The sequence below is a fragment of the Balaenoptera physalus genome (genome assembly GCF_965194825.1).
Source record: "Balaenoptera physalus genome assembly, chromosome: 5".
Lineage (NCBI taxonomy): Eukaryota > Metazoa > Chordata > Mammalia > Artiodactyla > Balaenopteridae > Balaenoptera > Balaenoptera physalus.
Window position 1 is genome coordinate 25,916,882 of NC_138884.1, and position 25,191 is coordinate 25,942,072.

The window sequence follows — 25,191 nt, forward strand, 5'->3', positions numbered from 1 at the left end:
CAACATTTCCAATACGCAGCTTTATGAGAAGAGAAATTCAGGTGATTTCAAAGATTTAGTGACACATACAACACAACTTGCCCTTTCCACAATCTTGATGACTGAAATTCCACAGGCATTTTTTCCGTTGTGTTCTGATAGTGGCAAATGCCCTCTGACACCTGAGGGTAGGTGAATTTGTAAGAAACATTCCTGAAAGCAGGTATGTATAGGGTGTAGAAGAAGTATTGGGAAACAAAGCGGGAGTACAGGAAGGATAACTGGTGAGCCAAAAAGAGTAGATGGAGGGCTTTTATAGTTTTGTCTACTGTAGTGCATTGAATCGTGTCCCCCAAAATGATATGTTCAAGTCCTTACCCCAGATACCTATGAACATGACCTTATTTGGAAATAGGTTCTTTACAGATGTAGTCAAGCTAAGATGAGATTATACTGGATTATGGTGGGCTCTAAATCCAAAGACTCCTGTCTTTAAAATGGAGAAAGGAGAGGGGGATTTGGATACAGAGACACAGAGGAGACACAGGAAGGAAGGCCATGTGAAGACACAGGCAGAAATTGGAGTGATGCAGCTAAAAACCAAAGGAACACCAAGGATTGCCAGGAGTCACCAGAAGCTAGGAAGAGGCAAGGAAGGAGTCTTCCCTAGAACCCTCAGAGGGAGCATGGCCCTGCCAACAACTTGATCTCTGACTTCTGGCCTCCAGAACTGTAAGAGAATAAATTCCGGTTGTTTTAAGCCACCCAGTTTGTGGTAATTTCTAGCAGCAGCCCTAGAAAACTAAAACACCTGCTTAATAGACCACCCCCTCCGCCCACCTCAATTTTAAGTTCAATGTACGGGATAATTTTGAATTTGAAATTTAATCCTTTTAAGTAATTAACACTTTAATTTTTGTTCCCATAATATGTCACACTGACTCTTCTCTTCTAACAATACTGTCTATTGATTCTTTCAGAAATGGGCTACCACCCCATGCAGAATGAACTGTGTGAATATTCACACCTACCCCATAAGGAAAAAGAAAACTATTCCCCTAACACTTTGTTGTTTCATGACAGAGGCAGAAATCACTTTTTATAAACTATATATTAATCTACTAAAAACACAATATTGGCACAATTTCTAATAATGTCCCATAAATAATAACACAGGGTTTCTAAAAAGTCATTGTCTTTAGTCTTTGTAAATCCCCTGAATTCCAGCTGTTCAACCGGCCCCTGGGAGCTAAATGAAATGGCTTGAAGGAAGATTGTTCGTTGGTCCCAAGGTCACTGCAGAGATTCACCCCAGACCCAAACAAATGGATCTCGACTCCTCTGCTGAACACTCCACCAAGAAGATTCTTATAACCCGAGGAGGGAGGGGGCATGGCAAGGAGTGGGCACGAAGGGAATATTGCTATGGGCAGTCTAATGCCATAGCAACCCTGCCTGGTGAATCGGTGATTCCTGATGTCTTAAAGTTCAATTTACACAGTTATCACTGAATTCAGTAGTGAGATAATTAGCACTAAAATATCTATTTCAGCTCTGGTTTCTTGTTTGGGGAACTAATCTACCCTAAGGTATTCCCTGCCCCGCCTAGCACAGTGCCTGGCATGTAAAGAAGCTCAAATGCTAGTGAACGGTGATCACCGGGAGGCCCGTCTGCGGGTTCTAGCAGCGGTCTCTCCAGAAGAAAACAAATTCCCACCTGCCGGATCAGTGTTTCTTTATGAGCTGTGAACCAAAACCATTGCTACCAGCATCTCTCTAATTCCACCCACAGTAATTCTCATAAAGGCCTGACAATGCCCTGTAAATGAAAATTCTGAAGAACTGTCAAAACCAGGAGATTTGAGACCTCACCCCAAACCGGTAGACGTTCAGACTTCCCTGGACAGAAGTCAGTTATGCTATAGACATTCCAGTTTAATCTGTAAAGAGATTTGAGAGTAACTGAGAGCACTTAAATGGAATATACAGATGAGACTTATTTTTATACACAGCATGCCTGGCTCCATGCCGACCCATCATCCCCTCTGGATGCCTGGGCCTGTCCTTCGGGGCTCTGGACTGGCTGACTCTCACAGCCGCACGGCCGACGCCTCCGCGCCGCCCGCTTCCCAGCAAGAGTCGGCCCCGCGGGCGCTTCCAGGGGGCGTCCCCGTCCGCCGCTGCCCTCGGGGCTCCCGGAGCGGCGGCGGGGGACGCCGGCGTCCAGGGCGCCGAACGCGCGCCCCTCGCCTGCGCCCCGCAGCGGCTCTGAGGGGCATGTGCGGAGCGGGCCGGCGAGGCCGGGCAGGGGGCGCAAGGCCCCCCCCGCAGGAGTGCGGGCTTCCCCCACCCCCGGCGGCGACCCCACCTCCCGCCCCCGCTGCGTGCGCGCGTGTGTCCGTCTGTCTGTCTTCTCTCTCGACGTCAGTGGGAATTTCCAGCCAGGAAGTGAGAGAGTGAGCGAGAGAGAAAGAGAGAGAAGTGCACCAGCGAGCCGGGGCAGGAAGAGGAGGTTTCGCCACCGGAGCGGCCCGGCGACGCGCCGACAGCTTCCCCTGCCCTTCCCGTCGGTCGGGCCTCTCGCCGCTGCCCTCGGCCAGCGTCCCGCCGCCAGCCTCACTCGAGAGCCCGGGGCAGCCCAGGCCGGAGCCGCCGCGGCCGGGAAGGCGGCGACGCCGCGGTCCCGCAGCCGCGCGCCCGGCGTTCCCTCCGCCCGCGCTGCGGCCATGGCGCGGCGCTGACTGGCCCGGCGAGACCGCGCGCCCGCCCGGACCCGAGCCGACCCGCTCCGGCTCCGGCCGGCCGCCGCCTCTTCCTTCCCCGGACCCCAGGCCCGCGCCGCCCCGGAGCGGGAGCCACAGGCGCAGGGAGGCCGAGCGCGGACCCGCCAGCAGGGTAAGCCAGACTCGGGCAAGCGGGGGCCGCGCCGGCGACGTGCGGCCCGACTCCCGCCACCCACCCGCCCCGCACCCCGTCCGGCCCCGCTCGGACTTCCTCATTCCTGCGCTAACCGCTCGGCTAGACCGGAGGAGGAGGTTGACAGTAGTGGAGGGACGCATGGGCTCTGAGCGAGGGGGGAAAGGCACCTCCGGACTAAGCACGGGCCGGTCGGCCGGAGGGCCGCGGCTGCTCGCCCGGGCCGTTCTTTCTCCCCAGTCCCTCCGCCGGGCGGGAACGCGGAGCGGAGGGGAACTCGCGCAAACTTTTTTTATCCCCACCTCCCCTCCCCCTGCCGGGGGGTCGGGGCTTGAGGGCTGAGGGGCGCTTGGGCGCGGAGGAGTGAGGGGAAGGTGGTTGGTGCAGTGCAGAAGCAGATTTCACCTAAGGGCGTTCCACGAAATGAAAGCAGAAGTGCATGTCAGTCCTCTGGGCTGGGAAAGCCCTCCCCAGCTCCCCAGGATTGAACCGGACAGCCTTATTCCTGGTCTCCTACCTCCAAAAGAAGCCCCCCAGTTCACACACACACACACACACACACTCTCTCTCTCTCTCTCTCTCTCTCTCTCTCCAACCAACCAGGACAGGATATGCTCACCTACCATAGGACCTGTACCTTAGTTTTCAAAAGATAAGGAGGGCCTGGTACTGATCCTACAGGGCCGGGCATTTGAGAGCGAAATTACCCACTTAGAACACTTTTTAGACACCCTGATTATGTAAAACACTTGGACAACGGTACCATGTGTTGTGCATGACCTCTAAAACAAAAATGATGTAAACAAAGCTTATCGTGACATTTTAAAATAATAAATTTAAAAAATATCTGAGCTTCCATATACATTTTTGATAAAGTAGTCAAAATATCATCTTTTGCTTCTTCAGAACTTGTTGGTAGACGTGCTGTTCTGAGCAGAGAGATGACTGCAGTAGAAAGTGTATCTGGAAATGCAGGGTAGTTTAACCAATAGAGTAAATATTCAGATTATGCTCTTCTGGTGTGTAGGTTGAACAGGAATCACTTTATCAGGAGTGGTATGTAAGAATCAATGGCTACATAAAATTTCTCATTAATTTACCGTAGTAAATTAGGAAATTTGTACGAAGATTGGTTGGTTGCTTGGCTTTGATTATCAAGATTTAAGAGGTTTTCATGGACTTTGCTAAGTAGGGTTTTTCAGCATTGCAGGTAACTAAATAACTATATTTAACTTAAAGATTTTGTTATAAAGCCCATAATATGAGAAAATGACTGTGGTATTACTAAAACACTTAATGGCTGTGGCATAGAAATGTTCTTCTGCAGACTGGTGATCTTTGGTAAACACTAAAGCTTAGGATCAAGATGTTCAGTGCTTATTTTTCTAACAGAATGCCTCAATTGAATATTCCTGAGTAGTTTAAATTGCATTCCTGTTGCTAAAACTTTAAGTGGGAATTTGATTAAAATAAAGCCCTCAGCTGAAGCATGCTGTTTTCCTGATTTTAATATTGTGCTTTCTAGAGATGAATCCTTTTACTGTTTGATGCACTAAAGAAGTTATGTAAATAACTTAAAGCAGAGTATTTTTTTGAGCTTCTGAACTTGAGAAGACAGGAAATAAAAAGAGATTGATTTATCATGTAATTAAATTGCTAAAGTGAGAAGAACATATATGATAAATGGAAATATGAGATCTCCTGAACTTACTCATCCACACTGATACCTGCAACTCCTCAAAGTCCTCTGGAACTTATTTAGATAAAATGTCTTCCTGGGCCACAGCCTACTGGACTGAAATACTGCTTGCCGTGAATAGAAAACCACTTCTAACCTTGTTTGAAAGACTTTTTAAAGAAAGTTCTATATAATCCAATTAGGGATTGGTGGTGATTTGAAAATCTGTTTGTTTTGAACTTTCAATTTTATCTTGTGTTCTGCAGTTGGCATTCACGTGGGCTGAATAAACGCCCGTTTTTCAAACCCCGTTAGTAAATACTGGAGTATAGGTACAAAAATAGTTGTTCCCCTTTGTAAGCACTCCTTTGATCTTTGCACTTCCTTCTTACTTCTACCTTTTAAACAAGATCATCTGTAATGACTGAGTTGCACTTGGTAAAAGCTCAATTAGTCTGAAATAGACAGAATTTTAGATTTAGTGATCACCGTCCTCACATTTCTCTTGTCATGTTCCTTGGAACAAATTGACTCTAGTTGAGAAACTAATATTTATGCAGGCTGTGTTTACCACTGCTTTCAGAACCCCAGATAACTGATGAAGTAAGTTACTACCTGGACTTTCAGGGATTGCTCACTGTGGTAGATGGAAGGTCTTTATAAGGAATTGGCAGCCACAGGAGTCTTGGACTATCATTCAATCAGCAAGCCCTTATTTTTTACCTAATTTATGAGAGGTATTCCCCTGTTCAGAAGAGGTGAAAGTTCTGGCTTCTGGGGGAAGTGGTTACTTCATAACCTTCAATTAGTTTGAACTTGGGAGAAGTAAGAACAGTAGTTGACATTTTAAAACAATAAATTAAAAAAATGATATCTGAGTTTCTATATAGATTTTTGATAAAGTAGTCAAAATATCTTTTTCTTTTTCAGAACCTATTAGAAGTGCTGTTCTGAGCATAGAAATGACTGCAGCAGAAAATGTATCTGGAAATGCAGAGTAGTTTAAGCAATAAGAATAGATATTCAGGTTATGCTCTTCTAGTCTACAGATTGAACAGCAATCACATTAACAGGAGTGGATATATAAGAATCAATGGCTATGCAAAATTTCTCATTAATTTCCCTTACTTTTAGTAGGAAGGTTGTTTCGTTTGGCTGATTGGTTTTCTGTTTATAATGTGAATCATACAAGGTGGCATGATTGTTTTATGTTTTAAGAAGAGAAGGAGGAGAAGGAACAGAATTTTTGTGCTGGGGGACACTTTTAAATGTGCTGCTCCTACATCTACGTTTATGTCTGATCAGAGTTAATTGACAACTGCTTCTTGGTGACCAGCAAACCATACTGAAGCAATTGACCCTGCTTTCTGAGAATGACTTCTCATTTGCTCTCTTGTATCTCCCATAAATACTGAGTTCTCCTACAGTGTTCTTGGAGGTGAGCAGGTAAATCATCAGAAGCATACATACCCCTTTGAGTTGACCCTGTCACTGCTTAGGAGACTTAAGGGTTTTAAAGATGGAGGCATTCATTCATCTTCAGAGAGGAAAGTTGGGACTTGTGACATAGTTTAGCAAGTCAGTTTGGCTCCTTGAACATTTTTTTTTTAATCAAGAAAGATTAATATTTGCAACCAGATAATCTGGTAGAGTTAATAGTTAGGGTAATATTACCAAGACACTTATCTTTGCAATATTTCATTAATGAGTATCCAGCGCTTCACTGTTAGATGAAGAAAAGTAGCATTCTTTTCTCAATGATGACTTTGTTTCATACCGTTGGTCTCTGTTGTTTTAGAGAGGGTTCCTGGGTGCAAATTAATATGCTTTCATATTTTCAGGTGAGGCTGGTAGACCTACCCTTGAATATCAGCTAATAGTTTAGAAAATAAGTTGTGAAGTGAAATCTCATTGCTTCACTATAAAAATATTTAAACCCTAGGAGTTTTACACAAAAGTGATATAAAGTGTGATTTGTTAAAGAGTATAGACTCTTCAAGAGTGTAGATCATGGATGAAAATATTTGTTAAATTTACAATATTAATCTTAAAAATATCATTGTATTTAAAAATTTTATCATCGTATTTTAAAATTTAAAAAGAAATCAATTCATTGTTATTCTTTTATATTTTTGCAGTAATAGATTTAATTATCAGTAGTACAAGTTTCATCTGCTTTAATTTGTTGCCTGCTTTTGAAATTAGAATAATGAAATGGATGGCTTAATTCCCTATTACAAATTAGCTTATTACTGTTCATTTACATTTCACCATTAGGCCAAAAATCTTATAACCAGCTTTTATTCTGACCCATACTTTTGACAGATATTAATGAATTTAATCTATAGATGATTTCTTTAAGCTGTGAAAAAAACTCTGACTGATGGAGGCTGACTGATGCTGCAAGCACTGCTTTGTAATCCAAAGATTGTTAAAGCCTATCTAAATTAATCAATCAAAAAGTAAAAACAAAATATTTTACGACATCCGGAATAAAATACTTATGACCTATAAAAAACTGGGGGGAAAAGGTTATAGGTGGAAAACCTCAGGAACCAGCAGGCAGTCCACAAGGTTTACTATACTTTCCACTTTCATACTTTAATGATTTTGCAACACTATAAAACCTGGGGCCTCATCACAGGAGGGTTTTGTTCGTTATTTCTTACTTGTAGCATTTTTCAGAAAATTTTCCTTGGAAAATTTCCTTTTCCTTGGAATCTAACCATTTATTCTCTGTGGACACAATTTATGAAATGAAATATACCATCCACACTAGAAAAGGGTACAATGCCAACACTCCCAGGCCTGGTGTCATACCCTCAGGGAGGGTCAGAACCATTTTACTGAAAACTCCTAACTTCAGTCCACTCAGCTTTGGACTAAATTAATTCTGATTCTGACCCTGACCTCTCTTCAAATCACTTAACAAACACACATTCAAGTTGTAAAAATTAATTTTAAAAGTTGTTTACAAATACATATATGTATAATCATTTTTGTTGTTGCCAACAAACTGAGGAAGAAAATAAATGTTTACTTATATAACAGGTACATTGTAAAGCTGTCATTGTTGAAAAGTACCCTGAAAAGTGAATAGCAGCAGTGTTTGTTAGTTAGAATGATAAAATAATCCAAGTACTCTGCGTATAGCTTCCCTGTGAGAAGATTTGGAGAGAACGATAAATTTTGCTGTGTTCCATTACATAATCAGCTCCATCTACAGCTTCTGGGCATAAACAAAAACACAGAGCTCTAATGTTGCCCCAGTCGTCACTGTGTGAGTCAAAAAATGTATGGACCATTCAAACATTTCATACTGGAAAATAAAGCTTTGGATTTTTCTTAGATTTAAGCCTTTTGATATATGAGGCTCACCAGCATTTGTACATGAGATTTTCTTTTTTTGCTAACTTGAACTAAAAAAATACAAAAGCTACATAAAGTTAAGCACACCTCTATAGAGAGAGCTTAATTAACATTAAATAACTTGATTGCTATAATGAATTTTGTTTGTCAAAATAGCAGTTATTTTACAAAATTATTTATCATTTTTATTATTCATTATTATTTATTGTGTGGTTTTACTAAATATATCACAGTATATTTCAGTGTCAGGGCATACGTATCCTTCATTTTTATCTCCAGAAATCAATTCTAATAATATTAAGCTTGAAAAAAGAAAAATTAAAAGTGATGACAAATTCCCTAATCAATCTACCTATTCATCGGTTCTGGGTTCAAGCCTACAATTCATTTAAATAGTGAAAGTAAATTGCTTAATTGTCTTAGAAAATATGCCTTCCACGACAAGAATTTTAGGTATGGAGAGAATGACTATTTTTTTTTTTAGTGTTTTAACATGAATCCCTGACTTATGTTTTATTGATGTTTGAAGAACTTCTTTATCTACCAGTTCTTAACTTAGGTATAGGTTTGTTTTCTAAGATATAACCATTTATTGGTGTTTGATCATTAAGACTTGATTTATAAAGTATATTTTTCTTTTAAATGGGGCCTAGGTGTGGTTGTGAGGTCAGAGGAAAAGAATCCCTAAAAATTTACAGCATCTACTATAATGCTCTCTGAATAATATAAGCACCTGTATGATTTATAAAGTTAAAGACAATGTGGAAGGATGGAAGGAGTATGAATTCCCTCTGTTCATATAGAGGACATTTAAAGTAGAAAGGAAGAAACATGAAGGTAAAAAATAAAAGTTAAATTTAATGTTGGAAACTTTGGCCAAAACAAAGGATAATGAAAGCATAGATAAAGTTTTAGGGGAGAGTCCTCTATAAAATCAGATCTTGAACTTTATTTTTGACTTAAATGTGGAAAAGAAAAATAATCTAGAAAGTGAATCAGAATTCCAGAGAAAAGGATAAATTCTGTATATCATGGATGAGAAGAGGAGGGTCATAATGAAAGGAGTGAGAGGTTGTCCTTGAATAGAACTGTTTTGTAGACATTTCACTGTGGCTTATCCTACTTTTGATTAATTGAAATCAATAGTCATTTCCCCCACATTCTTAAGTCAGTTGTGTTAAGCAGACCTCAATACACTTGGGAAATTATAAAATCAAAAGCATGGTATCTGATAACAGTTAAATGCACTTCCTTGCTCTCTTGCTATATCATAGCATTTATTGGATATAATGTCTTTATGGTTTCTCCATGTGTTTACCCAGTTTCCTGTTTTAGACATTTAACTAAATTTAACAAGCACATCTTGGAAGATTTTAATACTTCCTATTTTAAAACATTGCCTTATCAGTCATTTAGTTTGAAGTGCTTTTTTATGATGGACAGGGAAAGTATCCTGTTTCTCTTGAAAAGTCTAACATAATAGCCAAATAGGAATTAGTCCAAGTTAAAATAGATGGGTGACTGGGGAGGGGGGGCAGTTTTGCTGTACGTACTAAATATGTGTTAAACTGAAGGAGTCCATTCATTCAAGGCAAGCCACAGAAAACAGTAATTTTATTGCTGAGGCACTTAAGTATCATTACATGGATATCCCCGTCAGTATGCCAATATCAAATTTATCATCATTCCCACCCACCAAATTGCTCCTCCCAGCACATTTAGGGGATACAGTTGTTAGCCCACTGTGGTCCATTCAGTAGGTTTCCCATGTCAGAAATCTAGAAACCCATTCTTCATGCATACTCACTTATCTCCTCCAATCCATCACCAAATTCTATCAATTCAGCCTCCTCTCATCTCCAGAATTCATCCCTTCCTCATTGAATTTCTAGCTTTCATTTTTTTCATTCGCTCCTGATGCATAATCTCCTGCTTCTGTTCCATCCTTCATTCCAGCATAAAAGTCAGCTTTCTAAAGTGCAGATCTGATCATATCACGATCTTTATATTTCTGAAATGTCTCCATTGTCTTTGCAAGCTGATTCCTGCACACCTCACCTCCCACCCTTGCTCCTCACCCATCCCCTATTTCTCAAGTCATCCATATCAATTTTCAGTTCCTATCTGCCATCTTTTCTCACTTTGAATGCCTCTGCATCTGCATTCCCTGTGTGAGGAGTGCGCTCTCCTTCCTAGCCGTTGTGCTGACTACTCAACCTTCAGGCATGGTGTGCACATCGCCATGTCTCTGTCCCTCCTCTACCCATTCTCCTGACCTCCCCATAAAGATTTATGTGCTCCCAGTTCATGGGCTCTTGACTTCTTATGCTTTCTAGACAGAAAATATCTTGAGGGAAGGGATTTTATCTTACTTTTTATCAGCACAGCACCCAGTAAGTTTGCCAAATGAATAAGTAAATAACTCGACAAAATATTGATAGACTGCTCTTGATTAAGTTGTGTGACTCTGGGCAAGTTAATTAACTTCTCTGGGTCTCATTTTCTCTCTTAAAAAAAAAATGAGACAGACTAAATGAGCTTCTCCCTCTAAAATTATTTGTTTCTTTGATATAATAGTGTTATTTGGAAGATTTCAGATTGTCTTGCCATATTCAGATAGGTCAACTTAAGGAAAATTCGTGTAAGAAAGTACAAAGACAGTTCTTGATTATCAATATGATAATGTGAGCAACTGTCCATTTTTGAATTATGAGTTATCATTTATATATCATTTATAGTCCCAGTCTAACTTCTTTCTGACATCCAGGTGTTTCTGGGGTTGCATGTTTTCATTATTAATTATTCTCTACTATGAACTCATGTTCATATCTCCAAAGCAATTTAAGGCACACATGATATAGAAATTGAATATAAAATTCAGTATTTTGATTGTAAATTGCTTCAAGGATTGTAAATTGCTTCAAGGTCTCACTAATTATAACTATATTTGGAGGAAGAAGATAGGGAAGTGGTAGTGGTATGACCTGAATCCTCATCTGTCATAGCAAGAACACAATGTCTAAAATTGATCAATTAAGAAAAAAAGATATAAACATGGTATTTAGGGATATGAAAAGAACCCCCAGGAAAACCAAAAAGAGAAAGTTAAGAGTGTTAAAAAGCTGATCACTCGGAAAAGCAGGATTGGAGTTGGGAGGTGGTGTGGGGAAACTTTGCTCTTTATATAAGCTCTTCTACTTTTGCATAGTAGGATTTTTTTTTTTAACCGTTAATTTATTTGAATATATGTTGAGTCCTTCCTATGTGCCAGGTTCTAGGCACTGGGAATACAGTGCTGAACAAGACAGAAATCCAGAATTTCATGGAGCTTATTAGATCATTTAGTGTTTTCAGTTTAAAATTTTTTCTTTTTATATTAGCCTTTTTAAAATTGAAGAATCACGTAACCAAAAAAGGACACAAATCGTTAAGATTACGGCTTTAATGAATTATCTCAAAGTGAACACACTTAACATTAAATAGTACGTAACCAGCACACCAAAAGCCCCCTTTCTGCCCCTTCTTAGTCAAGATTCCTACACTTCAGTCTCATTTAAAAGGTTTCACTAATGACTTTTGGATTACGTAAATGTTGATTCTGTGACTCATATTCGTCCGCATAACAATCAAGAGTTGACTGAATGAATTCATTACTTCAAGGTGCTAATAATGAGCTTTACACAAGTAGGAACTAACTCTCCTATTGTTAAAAGCCCTAAGGGCAGCTTATTTCAGATTTTCCTCACGGAACAAAATATGTAAGTGAAAATATTTTAAAAATCAAATTTTTACATTAATTTGTCATTTATGAGTTTGAGTAGATATTTTGTTTATTGCCGAGTGGTTAAGATCAGTGACAAAGAGACATGGGAGAAAGAAGTATTCGCATCAGACCTTATCAGACATAGAAGAGAGGGTGGTTCACCTTTTTTCCTGCTCACTTTATTTTGGGTTGGCCAAAAGTTTCATTCGTTTTTTTCTGTAAGATGGCTCTAGTAGCACTTAGTTGTCTTTAGCTTCATTTGAAACAATTTTGTTAGATTGTATGTGACAGCTGTCATATCAGCGTGCATGTAAAAAAAGACATCAAAATTGGTGAATTTTTTTTTTAATATAAATTTATTTATTTATTTTTGGCTGCATTGGGTCTTCGTTGCTGTGCGAGGTCTTCTCATTGTGGTGGCTTCCCTTGTTGTGGAGCACAGGCTGTAGAACACAGGCTCAGCAGTTGTGGCGCACAGGCTTAGTTGCTCCGTGGCATGTGGGACCTTCCTGGACCAGGGATCGAACCCGTGTCCCCTGCATTGGCAGGCGGATTCTTAACCACTGCGCCTCCAGGGAAGCCCAAAATTGGTGAATTTTTGTGTAGCCCTTTTAATATTGAAGATGGAAAGAAAAAAGGAACATTTTCGGCCTATTATGCTTTATTATTTCAAGAAAGGTAAAAAGGCAATTGAAACAAAAAAAAGATTTGTGCAGTATATGGACAAGGTGCTGTGACTGATCGAACATGTCAAAAGTGGTTTGCGAAGTTTCGTGCTGGAGATTTCTTGCTGGACAATGCTCTGTGGTCGGGTAGACCAGTTGAAGTTGATAGCGATCAAATCGAGACATTAATTGAGAACAATCAACGTTATACCACGCGGAAGATAGCCGACATACTCACAATATCCAAATCAAGTGTTGAAAATCATTTGCACCAGCTTGGTTATGTTAATCGCTTTGATGTTTGGGTTCCACGTAAGTTAAGAGGAAAAAAACCTTCTTGACCATATTTCCGCATGCGATTCTCTTCTTAAATGTAATGAAAACGTTCCATTTTTAAAACAAATTGTGACGGGTGATGAAAAGTGGATACTGTACAACAATGTGGAACAGAAGAGATTGTGGGGCAAGTGAAATGAACCACCACCATCCACACCAAAGGCGGGTCTTCATCCAGAGAAGGTGATGTTGTGTATATGGTGGGATTGGAAGGGAGTCCTCTATTATGAGCTCCTTCTAGAAAACCAAACGATTAATTCCAACAAGTACTGCACCCAATTAGACCAACTGAAAGCAGCACTTGACAAAAAGCATCTGGAATTAGTCAACAGAAAACACATAATCTTCCATCAGGATAACGCAAGACCGCATGTTTCTTTGATGACCAGGCAAAAACTGTTACAGCTTGGCTGGGAAGTTCTGATTCATCCGTCGTATTCACCAGACATTACACCTTCGGATTTCCATTTATTTCGGTCTTTACAAAATTCTCTTAATGGAAAAAATTTCAATTCCCTGGAAGACTGTAAAAGGCACTGGAACAGTTCTTTGCTCAAAAAGAGAAAAAGTTTTGGGAAGATGGAATTAAGAAGCTGCCTGAAAAATGGCAGAAGATAGTGGAACAAAAGGATGAATACATTGCTCGGTAAAGTTCTTGGTGCAAATGAAAAATGTGTCTTTTGTTTTTACTTAAAAACCGAAGGCACTTTTTGGCCAACCCAGTACATTGACATCTGCGTATATTGAAGGGTTTACCTATAGGCGTGGTCATTGTGAAAACGCCTTCATATCTAGATTAAGGACTGAACGGTCCTCTGTATAAGGCCTAATTTTGATGCTTGCAGATTATTATTTATGTGTGTGTGTAATCGGAAGGTGGTTGTGATTCTTTCTTCAAGGAAACCATTTTCTCCCTCCAGGCCAGTTGTCACCACATACATAGAACCAAGTATTGCTGGTCCACATGATGAATCTTTTTCTCTTAAGACATAAAGGATATATTTTTATTGATATTGTAGAATTAGTAAAAATGAAAATCCATACGAAAGTCATCATATTCAAATTTAAGAGAATGTGATCAGTTTCTCTATGTTTGATCAAAAGAATATTAATCTCTTGGGAAATCCCTGGCTGTCCAGTAGTTAGGGCTCTGCGCTTCCATTGCAAGGGGCACGGGTTCGATCCCTGGTTGGGGAACTAAGATCCTGCATGCCACGCAGCACGGCCAAAAAAAAAAAAAAAAAGGAATATTAATCTCTAATTCATAATCCACGAGGTCTCCTCCTCCTCAATCTGAAAATACAGATACTCCAAATTGGTCCTCAAGACAAAGGTCAGACATGAAATTAAAATTTGGTCATACTCTACTTTTTTATTATGACTTTATTGTTTTAGAGCAGTTTAAGGTTCACAGCAAAATTGAGGGGAAAGTACAGAGATTTACCGTATACTCCCTGCCCCACACATGCATAGTCTCCCCCGTTATCAGTGTTCCCCGACCACAACAGTGTGTTTGTTGCAGTGGATGAACCGACATTGACACATCATAATCACCCAAAATCCAGAGTTTACACTGCAGTTCATTCTTGGTGGTGTGCTTTCTGTGGGTTTAGACAAATGTATAATTACATGTATCCATCGTTATGGTTATCATACAAGAGTATATTTAACTGCCCTAAAAAGCCTCTGTGCTGTGACTATTCATACATCCTCCCCCACCATCGTACTCTAGTTTTAGGGAGGAAGAAATCTGTAGAAGTAGAAATGTGGAAGCAAAAAGTTCAGAACAAGGTCCAGTAAGTCAAATCCCTTTTAAATGCCACCTTAGTGAAAGACCTCATACTTTGAGTAGGTGTATTGAATTGGTTTTTATATGGAAATGGAAGGCAGCAATCTCCCACAAGTGACATCAGTTCTAACATGTAAGGGTTTAGCTAATTTACTATAAATCTTTAGAGAACTTCTCTAGCTATACAAATTTATATTCACCAGATATTATCCTACTATAGTGTAAACAAAAAGAAATGTTACTGGGCCTCCCTGGTGGCACAGTGGTTGAGAATCTGCCTGCTAATGCAAGGGACACGGGTTCGAGCCCTGGTCTGGGAAGATCCCACATGCCGCGGAGCAACTAGGCCTGTGAGCCACAACTACTGAGCCTGCGCGTCTGGAGCCTGTGCTCCGCAACAAGAGAGGCCACGATAGTGAGAGGCCCGTGCACCGCGATGAAGAGTGGCCCCCGCTTGCTGCAACTAGAGAAAGCCCTCTCCCAGAAACGAAGACCCAACACAGCCAAAAATAAATAAAAATAAATAAATAAATTAATTTTTAAAAAAAGCAAATAGATGGGGAAATATTAAAAAGAAAAAAAAGGAATGTTACTTAGAATGGAATCTGCCATTTGATGTACATGACAATTATAATATGATTAGAAAATGTCCAAAACATTTTTTGATCCTATAAATTTCCGTCATCTGTGATTAAGAAGACACCATAGGCAAAGATTTGTTTCTTATAGAAAGCATTAGAATGCATTCTAATCACTTCTCTTAAAAAATCCTTGTCCCCCATGGTTACAATGGACAAGATACAGCAAGAATTTAGATGCTTCTTTCATACAGGGTAATGAAGTTATATTTACTATGTTTATTGATTCTAAGAGGCACACACCCAGTTTAATACCTGACTTAATCATATATGTTTGAGGATTTTCTAGGTATCTTTCTAGTCTTGGTTTTTAATTTCATTGTGTTTGGATAATACATTTTATATGTTTTCACTTCTTTGAAATTTATTGAGACTTGTTTTGTGGTCCAACATATAGTCTATCTTGGTGAATGTTCCATGTGCATTTGAAAAGAATGAGTAGTCTGCAGTCATTGGTAGAATGTTCTGTATATGCACTTAGGTTAATTTGGTTGATGGTATTGTTCATAATTTTCTATGAAAATTACTGATGTTCTCTTGATTTGCTTTTATCAATTATGGAGAGAAGAGTGTTAAAAATCTTAACTATAATTGTGGATATTTCTACTTCCTTTAGTTCTGCCACTTTTTACTTCATGCATCTTGAAGCTCTATTAATATGTACCTACACATTATGATCATTATTTCTCCATGATGATTTGACCCTTCATTCTTATGAAATGTTCCTCTTTGTCCCTGGTAATCGTTCTTCTCTTGAAGTCTACTGTATATGATATTTTAGTATAGCCTGCTTTCTTATATTTAGTATTTCCATGGTGTAACTGGTATAACTTTCCATCTTTATACTTTCAGACTATCTCAGTCTTTAATATTAAAGTGTAATTCTTATGAAAAGCATATACCTGAGTCTTGCTTTTGTGTCCAGTCTGACCATCTCTACTTTTTTATGGGTGACTTCAGTCTATTTAATGTAATTATTGATATGGTTGGGTTTAAGCCTACTATCTTGGTAATTGTTATCCATTTGTGCCCTCTGTTCTTTATTCATTTTTTCCTCCTTTCCTGCCATCTTTTGAATAGGCCAAGTTTACTTTTTAAATTCCACTTTATGTCCTTCATCAGCTATTTTTTAAAGTGGTTGCTTTAGGGATTATACTATGCATCCTTGAGTCTACCATGAATTAATACCGTAACATGTCATATATAATGTAAGAATTTGATAGTGTTTTACTTCCATTTGTCCTCTTCCCTTCCTCTGTGTTGTTATTGTTATACAGTTTACTTCTGCATAGGTTATAAACCCCAAAATTTATTGTAATGTTTCTCTTGAATAACAAACAAGAAAAAAGTCTTATAGTTACCCACATATTCATCACCTCTGGTGTTTCTTATGCTTTCATGTAGGTCCAAGTTTCTATCTAGTACCATTTCCCTTCAGCATGGAGAACTTTCTTTAACATATCTTTTAGCCGACCTGCTGACTACACATTCTCTCAGCTCTTGTCTATTTGAAAAATGTCAATTTCGCTTTTTATTTTTAAAGGATATTTTTGCTGAATATAGAATTGTTCACTGATTCGGTTTTTTCCTTTCAGCACTTTCATCATTGTTTCTGATGAGAAGTCAGCCATCATACTTGTCATTGTTTCCCCTTGTCCCTGGATGCTTTTAGGATTTTTTTTTTTTCTTATCATTAGTTTTTCACAGTATGGCTGTAATATGACTAACTGTGGTTTTATTTGTGTTTATCCAACATGGGGTTCTTTGAGATTCTTGGGTCATTGGCTGATTTTTTTTTTTTTTTTAAATCAAGTTTGGAAAATTCTCCATCATTATTTCTTCAAATATTTTTTCTCTCTTCTCTCTCTTTCTGGGATTCTAAATTATACATATGTCAGACCACTTCATGTTGTCTCATAAGTCACTGAAGGTGTCTTAATTTCTTTCTGCCTTTTTTCTCTGTGCTTCACTTGAATAGTTTTTATTGGCCATTATTCAAGTTTATTGATCCTTTCTTCTACATTGCTCAATATGTTAATAAGTACACCTAGTGAAATTTCATTTTAGTCTAGAATTTTCCATTGGTTATTTTTCTTTTTTAATAGTTTTCATTTCTCTGCTGAGATCTTCTATCTGTTTATCCATTATATCCATATTCCTTTTACATTCTTGAACATATTACTATTGGCAGTTTTAAAGGCATTGGCTGCTAATTTCATCATTTGTGTCATATTTTTTCTTTTGAGTCATATTTTCTTACTTCTTTGCATGTTTTGTCACTTGTTGTTGTACATTGTGAATACCCCATTGTAGAGAGTATGGACCTTTGTTTTCTGTTAAAGACTGTTGAGTTTTGTTGTAACGGGCAATAAATTTATTGGTGGATCACCTGGTTTTATTAAGAAGAGTTTAGAGTAGCCCTTATTCTAGGGTATATCCTTTACTCCCATTGCATGGTCTTCTGAGGTCACAACTGAATGTTAGGATTGTTAAGTGATGTCTCTTCACCCTAGATGATTAGAACTTCAGTGTCTCTCAGAAGTTCCAGGAACTTCTGGAATCTCAGTTCAGCTTATCATTGTTCCCCCTTGTCCCTGGATTTGGATCCCCAGCAGCTATTTTCTAGCAGGCTTTGCAGAATCTTGTCCTGCACTAGCACAGTTTCATATTTGGCCAATGCCCAGAAGTGACCCCTGTGGAGATTTATGAGCCTCTTTCTCTGTGTATCTCTCCTTTCTGATACTCTCCCCTGTGAGATTGCTGCTCTCTATTTGGGCTCTGCGCCCTTGTGTCATAGTTTGGAACGTGCCCTCAGTCAAAAAGTGAATTTGGAACACACCTCAAGTATTTCCATTCTCTTATGGTATACAGCTTTATACTGTCTCTTGTCCAGGGTCTTAAATTATTGCTTCAAGTATCTTGTATAGCTTTACATTTGAGTATGGCAATGGGGCAAGTTCAATAATTGTTACTGTCATGACTGAAACCAAAAGTCCACATTTGGACAAATCTGGAATTGCACTGTTTCTTACCATTAATGCAAAGGTAATTTTTTTAAAGTACTTATTTACTAATTTGGCGATTCAAAGAAGTAAAACTTTATTTTTAGGCATCTATATCCAGTTAAAAAGATGATAAATATATAAAGTTAAATAGCAGTAGAACAGTATGTTGTTGAGTGTGCAGTCATCAGTACACAGAAGTATTATAACCCTTACGTGGACTATAAAGCTGTAGGTTACAGAGGAAATATAGGGTTTCTTGGCAAATGTTGGATTTCAGTAGAAGCTTGAGGACTGGGTAATATTTAAGTAGGAAAGATGGCATTTTAGGATGCAGGGCATACTGTGAACAAATATACAAGATGCAAATGAGCAAAGCGTTTTTGAATGATCAGTCTGCCTGTTGTAGAAGGTTTTGGTTAGGACGTAGTATTAGGACATAGTGGAAAGCCCTCAACCACTCAGCATATTATATGATAAGCATCACCTGTTAAGCATTAAGAGCCTATTAAGGTGATGCTTATAGTATAATATGGTGAATGGCTGAGGGCTTTCGACTTTGTCTTGTAAGTAATGTGGCAATAATGTGAAAGAGGCTTAAGGAAGAAGAAATACCACAGTAAAGGAGAACAGTATGGAGGCTATTATTGTTATTCAGAGGTAAGGCAATGAATGTTTAACTAGGGTGTAACAGTGAAAGGAAAGTGCAAAGGAGGGGAAGATACAAGAAATAATACAAAGAAAAAATCAACAGAAATTGATTATTGACTGGATGGGTGTGAAATAAGCAGAGGGAAAAGGAGAAAAAGTTGACTGAATTTTTGGCTCTGAGTACATGAAAGAATGATATATTGGCAAAACCTGGAAAGTCGGAATGGGGCCCATTGCCATAGGGATGATTAATTTGGTGTTAGATAGTAGGGAGTTGAAAGGATTAAAAACATTATTGTTTTATAATGGTATCACTGCTTAAAGCTAGCAGCAATTTATTAATATTTATATTTTGATGGTTTTAACAGTACTAATTTTATTTCTGTTTATACCATGGTGGTTTTGCCTCTTGTCCTTGTTTCTTTTGTTCAGTTGGAAACTGAATAGGCCAATAAAGTAAAAATGAGTACAAAGGGTGTTCTAAATAGGACCCTAACAAAGAAAATGTAGTTTTTGAATCACCAAGATATCTAACCCATGCCCCACATACCTGCCATTTCCCATGATACTTACGGTGTTGCACTGTTTTTGCCTGTCTTCCTACTTACTAAACTGTTGCATTAGTTAGCTTTTGCTACATAAAAAATCACCACAGAGCTAACTAAGAAACAAACATTTGTTATTTCTCCCAGTTCGGGAGGCTATCTAGGTCATCTGGTCTCACCTGGCTCTGGGGATCTCTGAAGTCTTTTGGCTGCTCAGCTGGTGCTGTGTGGTCCAGGGGACCCTCAGCTAGGACTTCCCCTCACTGCTCCATGTGGCCTCTCATCCTCCAGTGGGCTGGCCCAGGCTTATTCACATGGCAGCTGTGTTCCAAGAGAACAGAATGGTTGGTCATTGCAAGGCCTCTTGAAGCCTGCATTTAAAACTCACCCTTCTGTCTCACTCTGTTGGTCAGAGTAAGTTACAGCCCTGCCGAGATTCAAGGGATGGAGAAATAGATTTTTCCTCTTGTCAGGTGGAGTTGCGAAGAATTTTTGGCCATTGCTTTCAGTCTACCACAACTGTTAGCTCTGTGAGTACAGGTAGTGCTTCACTCTTGTGTACTTTGGTATCTTTGGTAACTGACACATAGTAGTTACAATATTTTTTTAATGAATGACTAAGTTAATGAAAGCATTCAAGGACCATTTCAATATACCTTAATTTTAAATATGTACTACGTACTTATGTCATACCATTAGTGAGTGTGGTGTTTTCTATGGGCAGCTTTCAGAGAGAATCTCTTTATTCTCTTTCTGCCCTTTGAACTTGATCAATGGAGACATTTAAAACAAAACAAAACAAAAAGCAACTACCACTTGCATTGACGTTGTTTCGTATTTTTAACTTCACATTTGATTGTCTCAGGAAGAACTCCCTTAAGTTTTGTGTATTGTCACAGTGATGTTCTGCTTTTCAGGCTGTGCTATGGGTAGACTACCTCCAGCCTGAACGTTCAGGAGACCTAGAGCAAAGATGCTGTATTAAAATAAAGTTGTGGGTCCAGAAGGAAAATCAATTCTGCCCCTTAGACAAGTGATATTCGAATCATAGTCGCTGGAGTCGGAGTAGCCAGCGTTACTCTGTCAACCTGAGCGAATGGCTTCTTCTCTCTAAGCCTCAGTGTTCTCAGGATTATTGTGAGAATTAACTGAAATATATGAAGCACTGTCTCTAATTCTTACTCATGGGAGGTAGTCAGTAAAGTTTAGTTCTTTATCCAAGTGAACCAGCATACTATCATGACGCGATGGCATGCATCTAGGTTTCTCATCCTTGGCACTATTGACATTTGGGGTCGGATATTTCTTTATTGTGAGGGGCCATCCTGTGCGTTATAGGATGTTTAGCAGCATTTCTGATCTCTACACACTAGATGCCAGTAGGACCACCTGCCAGTTGTGACAGATGAAAATGTCTCCAGACATTGCCAAATGTCCCTGGAGGCAAAATGGAAACATTTTATTCAGCAGTGATAAGGATTAGGATAGGGAGGGAATGTGGCAGTGTATCAGTAAATGTGTAGGATGGGAAAGAAAGAAAAATACTTGATTCTTCTCAGAGTGCCTAAACTTTTACTGCCTATTATTCCCGTCATGTATTATAAACATAATGTTTACTGTGCTACCTAATAAAATGGCTAACATTTGCTATGTATCACTAACTGCTAGAAAGCTTTGCATGCCGTAATAGTTGAATGTTGTTAGATTGGTATTCCATTGTTAACAGGGACCTTATCTTATACCAGCTCCAAGCACAACGCATTTGTACTTACTAGGTAGCTATTCTACATGTTAATTGGTCATACTGTACCCAACTCAAAAAATAGGGAGCTGAAAATGGATGGAGGAGTGGAAAAACATAGAAAATGAGTTTATACAAATCTAAACATGGTAGGACACAAATATTCATTCTTTTTCAAAAACTTTAAAAAATCAGCTATTCTGAGAAAAGTAACTAAACTCACCATTAACTTTTCTTTCATCATCACTAAGTCAGTATATCATCAGAAAGATGTAAATAAATAGCCACTTTAAAGTTAAATTTTTTTCTATTTATTACGAAGAGGATTCCAGTAGTGCTTAGAAGTTTTTGATTCATTCATACTTTATGTTTTCTTCACTGTGTATCATTAATCGTTAAAGATGTCAGAGTTAAACTTTAAATTCAGGACAGGGTTTGATTTTCTCTTTTTTTCTATTAAAAATATATTTCCAATTACATAATTAAGTTAGAAAATTAAAACATAGAAATTATAACTTAGGGAGTAAAAGTCCCCATGTTACTATATATGGATGTGAATTACTATTTTTAGCAGTTACATAACATATAACTGTATGAATGTAGCATAATTATAATTAAACAGTCTCCTATCAAAGGACTTTTAGACTCTTTCCAGTTTTTTGCTGCAGTGAATATTCTTGTACTTATTTTTTTGCACACTTGCTCATGTAATTCTTTAGTACAAATTCCTGGAAGTGGAATTGCAGAGTCAATAGACACTCTTTATTTGAATGTTTCATATTATATGTAGTACACATATAATGTTTCACATATGTAGTGCATAAACCTTACAGCATGTTTTCTCCAAAAAATTCCTCCGTGGAAAGAAACTCCAGTATATTTTTTCTCTTTATTAATTTATTATCCAACAGAGAGATGGTAAAAAGTCACTCTTTTTCTTGTAATTTCATCCAAGATGAGGTACTAAAATTAGACCTAAGTGATGTCTGTTGTGGCTGAAAATAAACTTGAAAATGGAGACACTTTATCTCTCTGATTCCCAGCTCTATCCTCTAGATGGCACCTAAAATTCTGTTTTTCAAACTGCAGATCATGACCCATTAGTGGCTCATGAAATCATTTTAATGGATTTTAATGGTGGTGGTTTTTTTTAATGAAATCTAATAGAATGTATTTTCTTACAGTGGGCCCTGGTCAAAAAGTGTGAATATTTCTGATCCCAGAAAATTTCCCCAGTTACAAGGAGGGGAGTGCCACCAATTCTACCCTTAATCATCCAACCCTGTGGCCTTGGTTTTGCTGCCCTCACTAAGAACTACTTATGCTGGCCTTTGATGTCAGTGGTGGAATTGTCACAGACGTGTGGAAAATAATCCTTTAGGCGTTTCATGCAGAACTCATTATATGTTCAGAACTTAGCCAGTTACAACATTATGCCTTTCATGTGAGAAATACAAACAGTTCACTCAGGGAGATATCTTAGTTATTGCTAGCTAGCTGTATTTTCTGTTTGCCTTTCAATGGTGTGAAAATTTTTCTGGAAGCCTCGCTGTTGGGGGAGAGAGATGCAGAGCTTAGACCCATCTTCTCACCCGTAAACCCAGTGTCTCCCCTTCTGTTTCAAGGTCCTTCCTCAAAAGCACAGAACTGTGTGCAAAGGGAAAGTGAGGGGAAGGGCTGGGGGAGCAAGGGGGCAGTAGAGGCTTTCCCTGGTCTTTCCTAATCCTTCAGTTCCAAAGGCTTAGTTGGTATTTCAAAATTTTGAAATAAAACCTGCTCTTACAATTAATGCAAATATTACTGTGATTCATCCTTTCCAAGTAATTCTTGGTTTCGTTTGACGTTTTATTTTTAAATCATGAATTAACATTGACATCACTCTCAGCGTACTGTTACCTCAGCTCTTCACAGTGAACTCTCTGTCTTACAAAAGCTGTAGAAGTTCAGATTTTAACCGTCACCCAGTATCTCTTGGGCTGCTGTCAGGCTTTTAAAACTGTGATCTTTTGGCGCTCATTCGTGCATAAATCATGGGGAGGATATTGGAGGGAGGACTGTATTTAATTTGGTGTTTTGTCCTGTGCTTATGGTTTAGAGATCTTCATTGAGATTCGCTGTACAGTGGTGATCATGATAATAACCCTGCATCAGTTCTAATAAAGTAGATTTAGTTGGGTCTTTAAAATTAGGGTCAGGGCCACCTTACATTAAATCAAAGGTCAGGAAAACCATCCCCAGGTTTAAATATATACATAAAATCAGTGTAATAGAGGTTCTGAACAGGTTCTGTCAGTTTAACAAGTCAGCAGTCTCCCTTTGCCTTTAAAGACTGTGGGCTAAGATTGAGAGGATTCAAATGATCAACCCACATTAAAGGCAAAAAAAAAAAAAATGGTCTTAAGATTTTTCTTGGAAGCTTGGGCTTCTGTATTGTTCTAAGAATAAGAACTTTTCACATGGAATGTTGTAACTGGTGTTAACACTGTATTTCAGTGTAACACTATTTACTGGTATCCTTCATATAAGTGAAAATTATGCTAATGATTCTTTAATATGGATATATACTTAAGTCCGTATAAAAATCCAAGTTTACAGAAAGAGTTATGATTTAGGAGATTTTTTCTTTGAATAAGTATTTATTAGCTAACATATTCCGAGCACAACAAAATTCTATTCCTTTCAAAGGTCCAGCCCATATCAAGGTCTCTGATTTGCAGATGAGGAAACAGAGGCCACAGTGGGTTAGTTATATATCCAAAGTCACACGCCCAGCAGTGGAAGAACTCTTGAATTTCTAATGATTTAATTCTTTTTCACTAAAAGGTCTGTTTTCCTTTTATTTTTAGCTGTTTGTCTTAACTACAGCTGTTTGTAAATCTTCAATCAATAGTTTCTTGTCTTAGACGAATATTTTCTTGCAAATCTGCATGGCGTTCTTGTTCTGTAGAACTCAGAGCCGCTCTTTTCCCTTTTGTTGAAATTCAGCACTACTCTGCGTTCCACTAGGAACCCTCCGATGCTGTTTCCCTCCTCCCCAGTCACAGAGGGCACTAGCGGGAGAGGATTTCATTGGAAACTGGAATCCTCTTTGGAGGACTTTGGAATGTTAAATGATATATTCATTAGAGTGAGGGCTAAACTGTTTTAACAAAGAGACCCAACAATGCACCTGGTTAAAGAACACAGTCGTTGATTTCTTTCTCACATCACCATCCGTCTTAGCTGCCATTCATCATCATGTAAGTGCCAGGTCTTCTCCATGCCTAGGTTTTAATCCAGTGGGACAGAGAAGAAACAAAAACACGGAGGAAGGATGTCAAGGGCCTTAAGCCCAGACCTGGAAATGGCACACAATAAATAGTTCTGACATTCCACTGGCAAGCATTTCTTCAAATGACCATCCCTAACTCCACAAGAGTGTGGGTGGGGTATACTCTGGCTGAGTGTGTTTCCAGCTACAACTCTATTACTGTGGAAAAGGAGAGAACAGATTTTGGTGGGCAGCTAACACTTTGGGACAGGCCCAGTCTCAAGTGCCGTTGAATGCTTTATAGACTTCATGAGAAAAAAAGAAAGAGAGAAAAATTGGCTTCAGATCTTTCAGCTCTGTTTTTTTTCTTTATCTTCCAATTTTTCAGGCAATATGTCTAAACTTTGATCTAAGTAAATTTAACTAAAATTGTCCTATACATATTTAAAATAATGATAAGGATATTTCTTAAGTAAATCCAAAATGGTATGTGATTTTAGATACTATTTTTATCTGGTCATGTGTCTCTTAATTTTTGTCAAGGCCTCTGGGTAACAGAAGATTGCTAGGACCTGTGATGTTTTAATATCTGGCTGGGGTTGAGTAAATCTGAGACTGTAGGCTTGATAGTAAGGGCTCTTATTTTTGTGCCGTTTGCTTGCATGTTTAATGTTACAGTGTTTCTGGACCACTCTGACAGAGGAAGTGGCCTGCAGCAGCGGAGTGCTCTAGGGGACAGAGCACGGCACACTGCAGCCATCCTACCGTGTGCTATGCAAAGCACTGATCAGGCCCTCTCACAGCAAAATGACCCCCTCTGAGCTTCTCAACTCAAGTGGCATGTAGAAAGTGGGGAGATAGTTCTAGGA

The 25,191-nt window shown here is 38.9% G+C and overlaps 1 protein-coding gene across 1 annotated transcript in view; it reads left to right on the plus strand.

The window, feature by feature from the left end:
• The first annotated feature begins 2,397 nt into the window (after positions 1-2,397).
• Positions 2,398-25,191, plus strand: part of NFKB1 (nuclear factor kappa B subunit 1) — a 124,514-nt gene continuing 101,720 nt past the window's right edge. The window contains exon 1 of the mRNA XM_082462377.1: positions 2,398-2,874. The gene's annotated coding sequence lies outside the window, so the exon portion shown is untranslated. The remainder of the gene's footprint in view (positions 2,875-25,191) is intronic.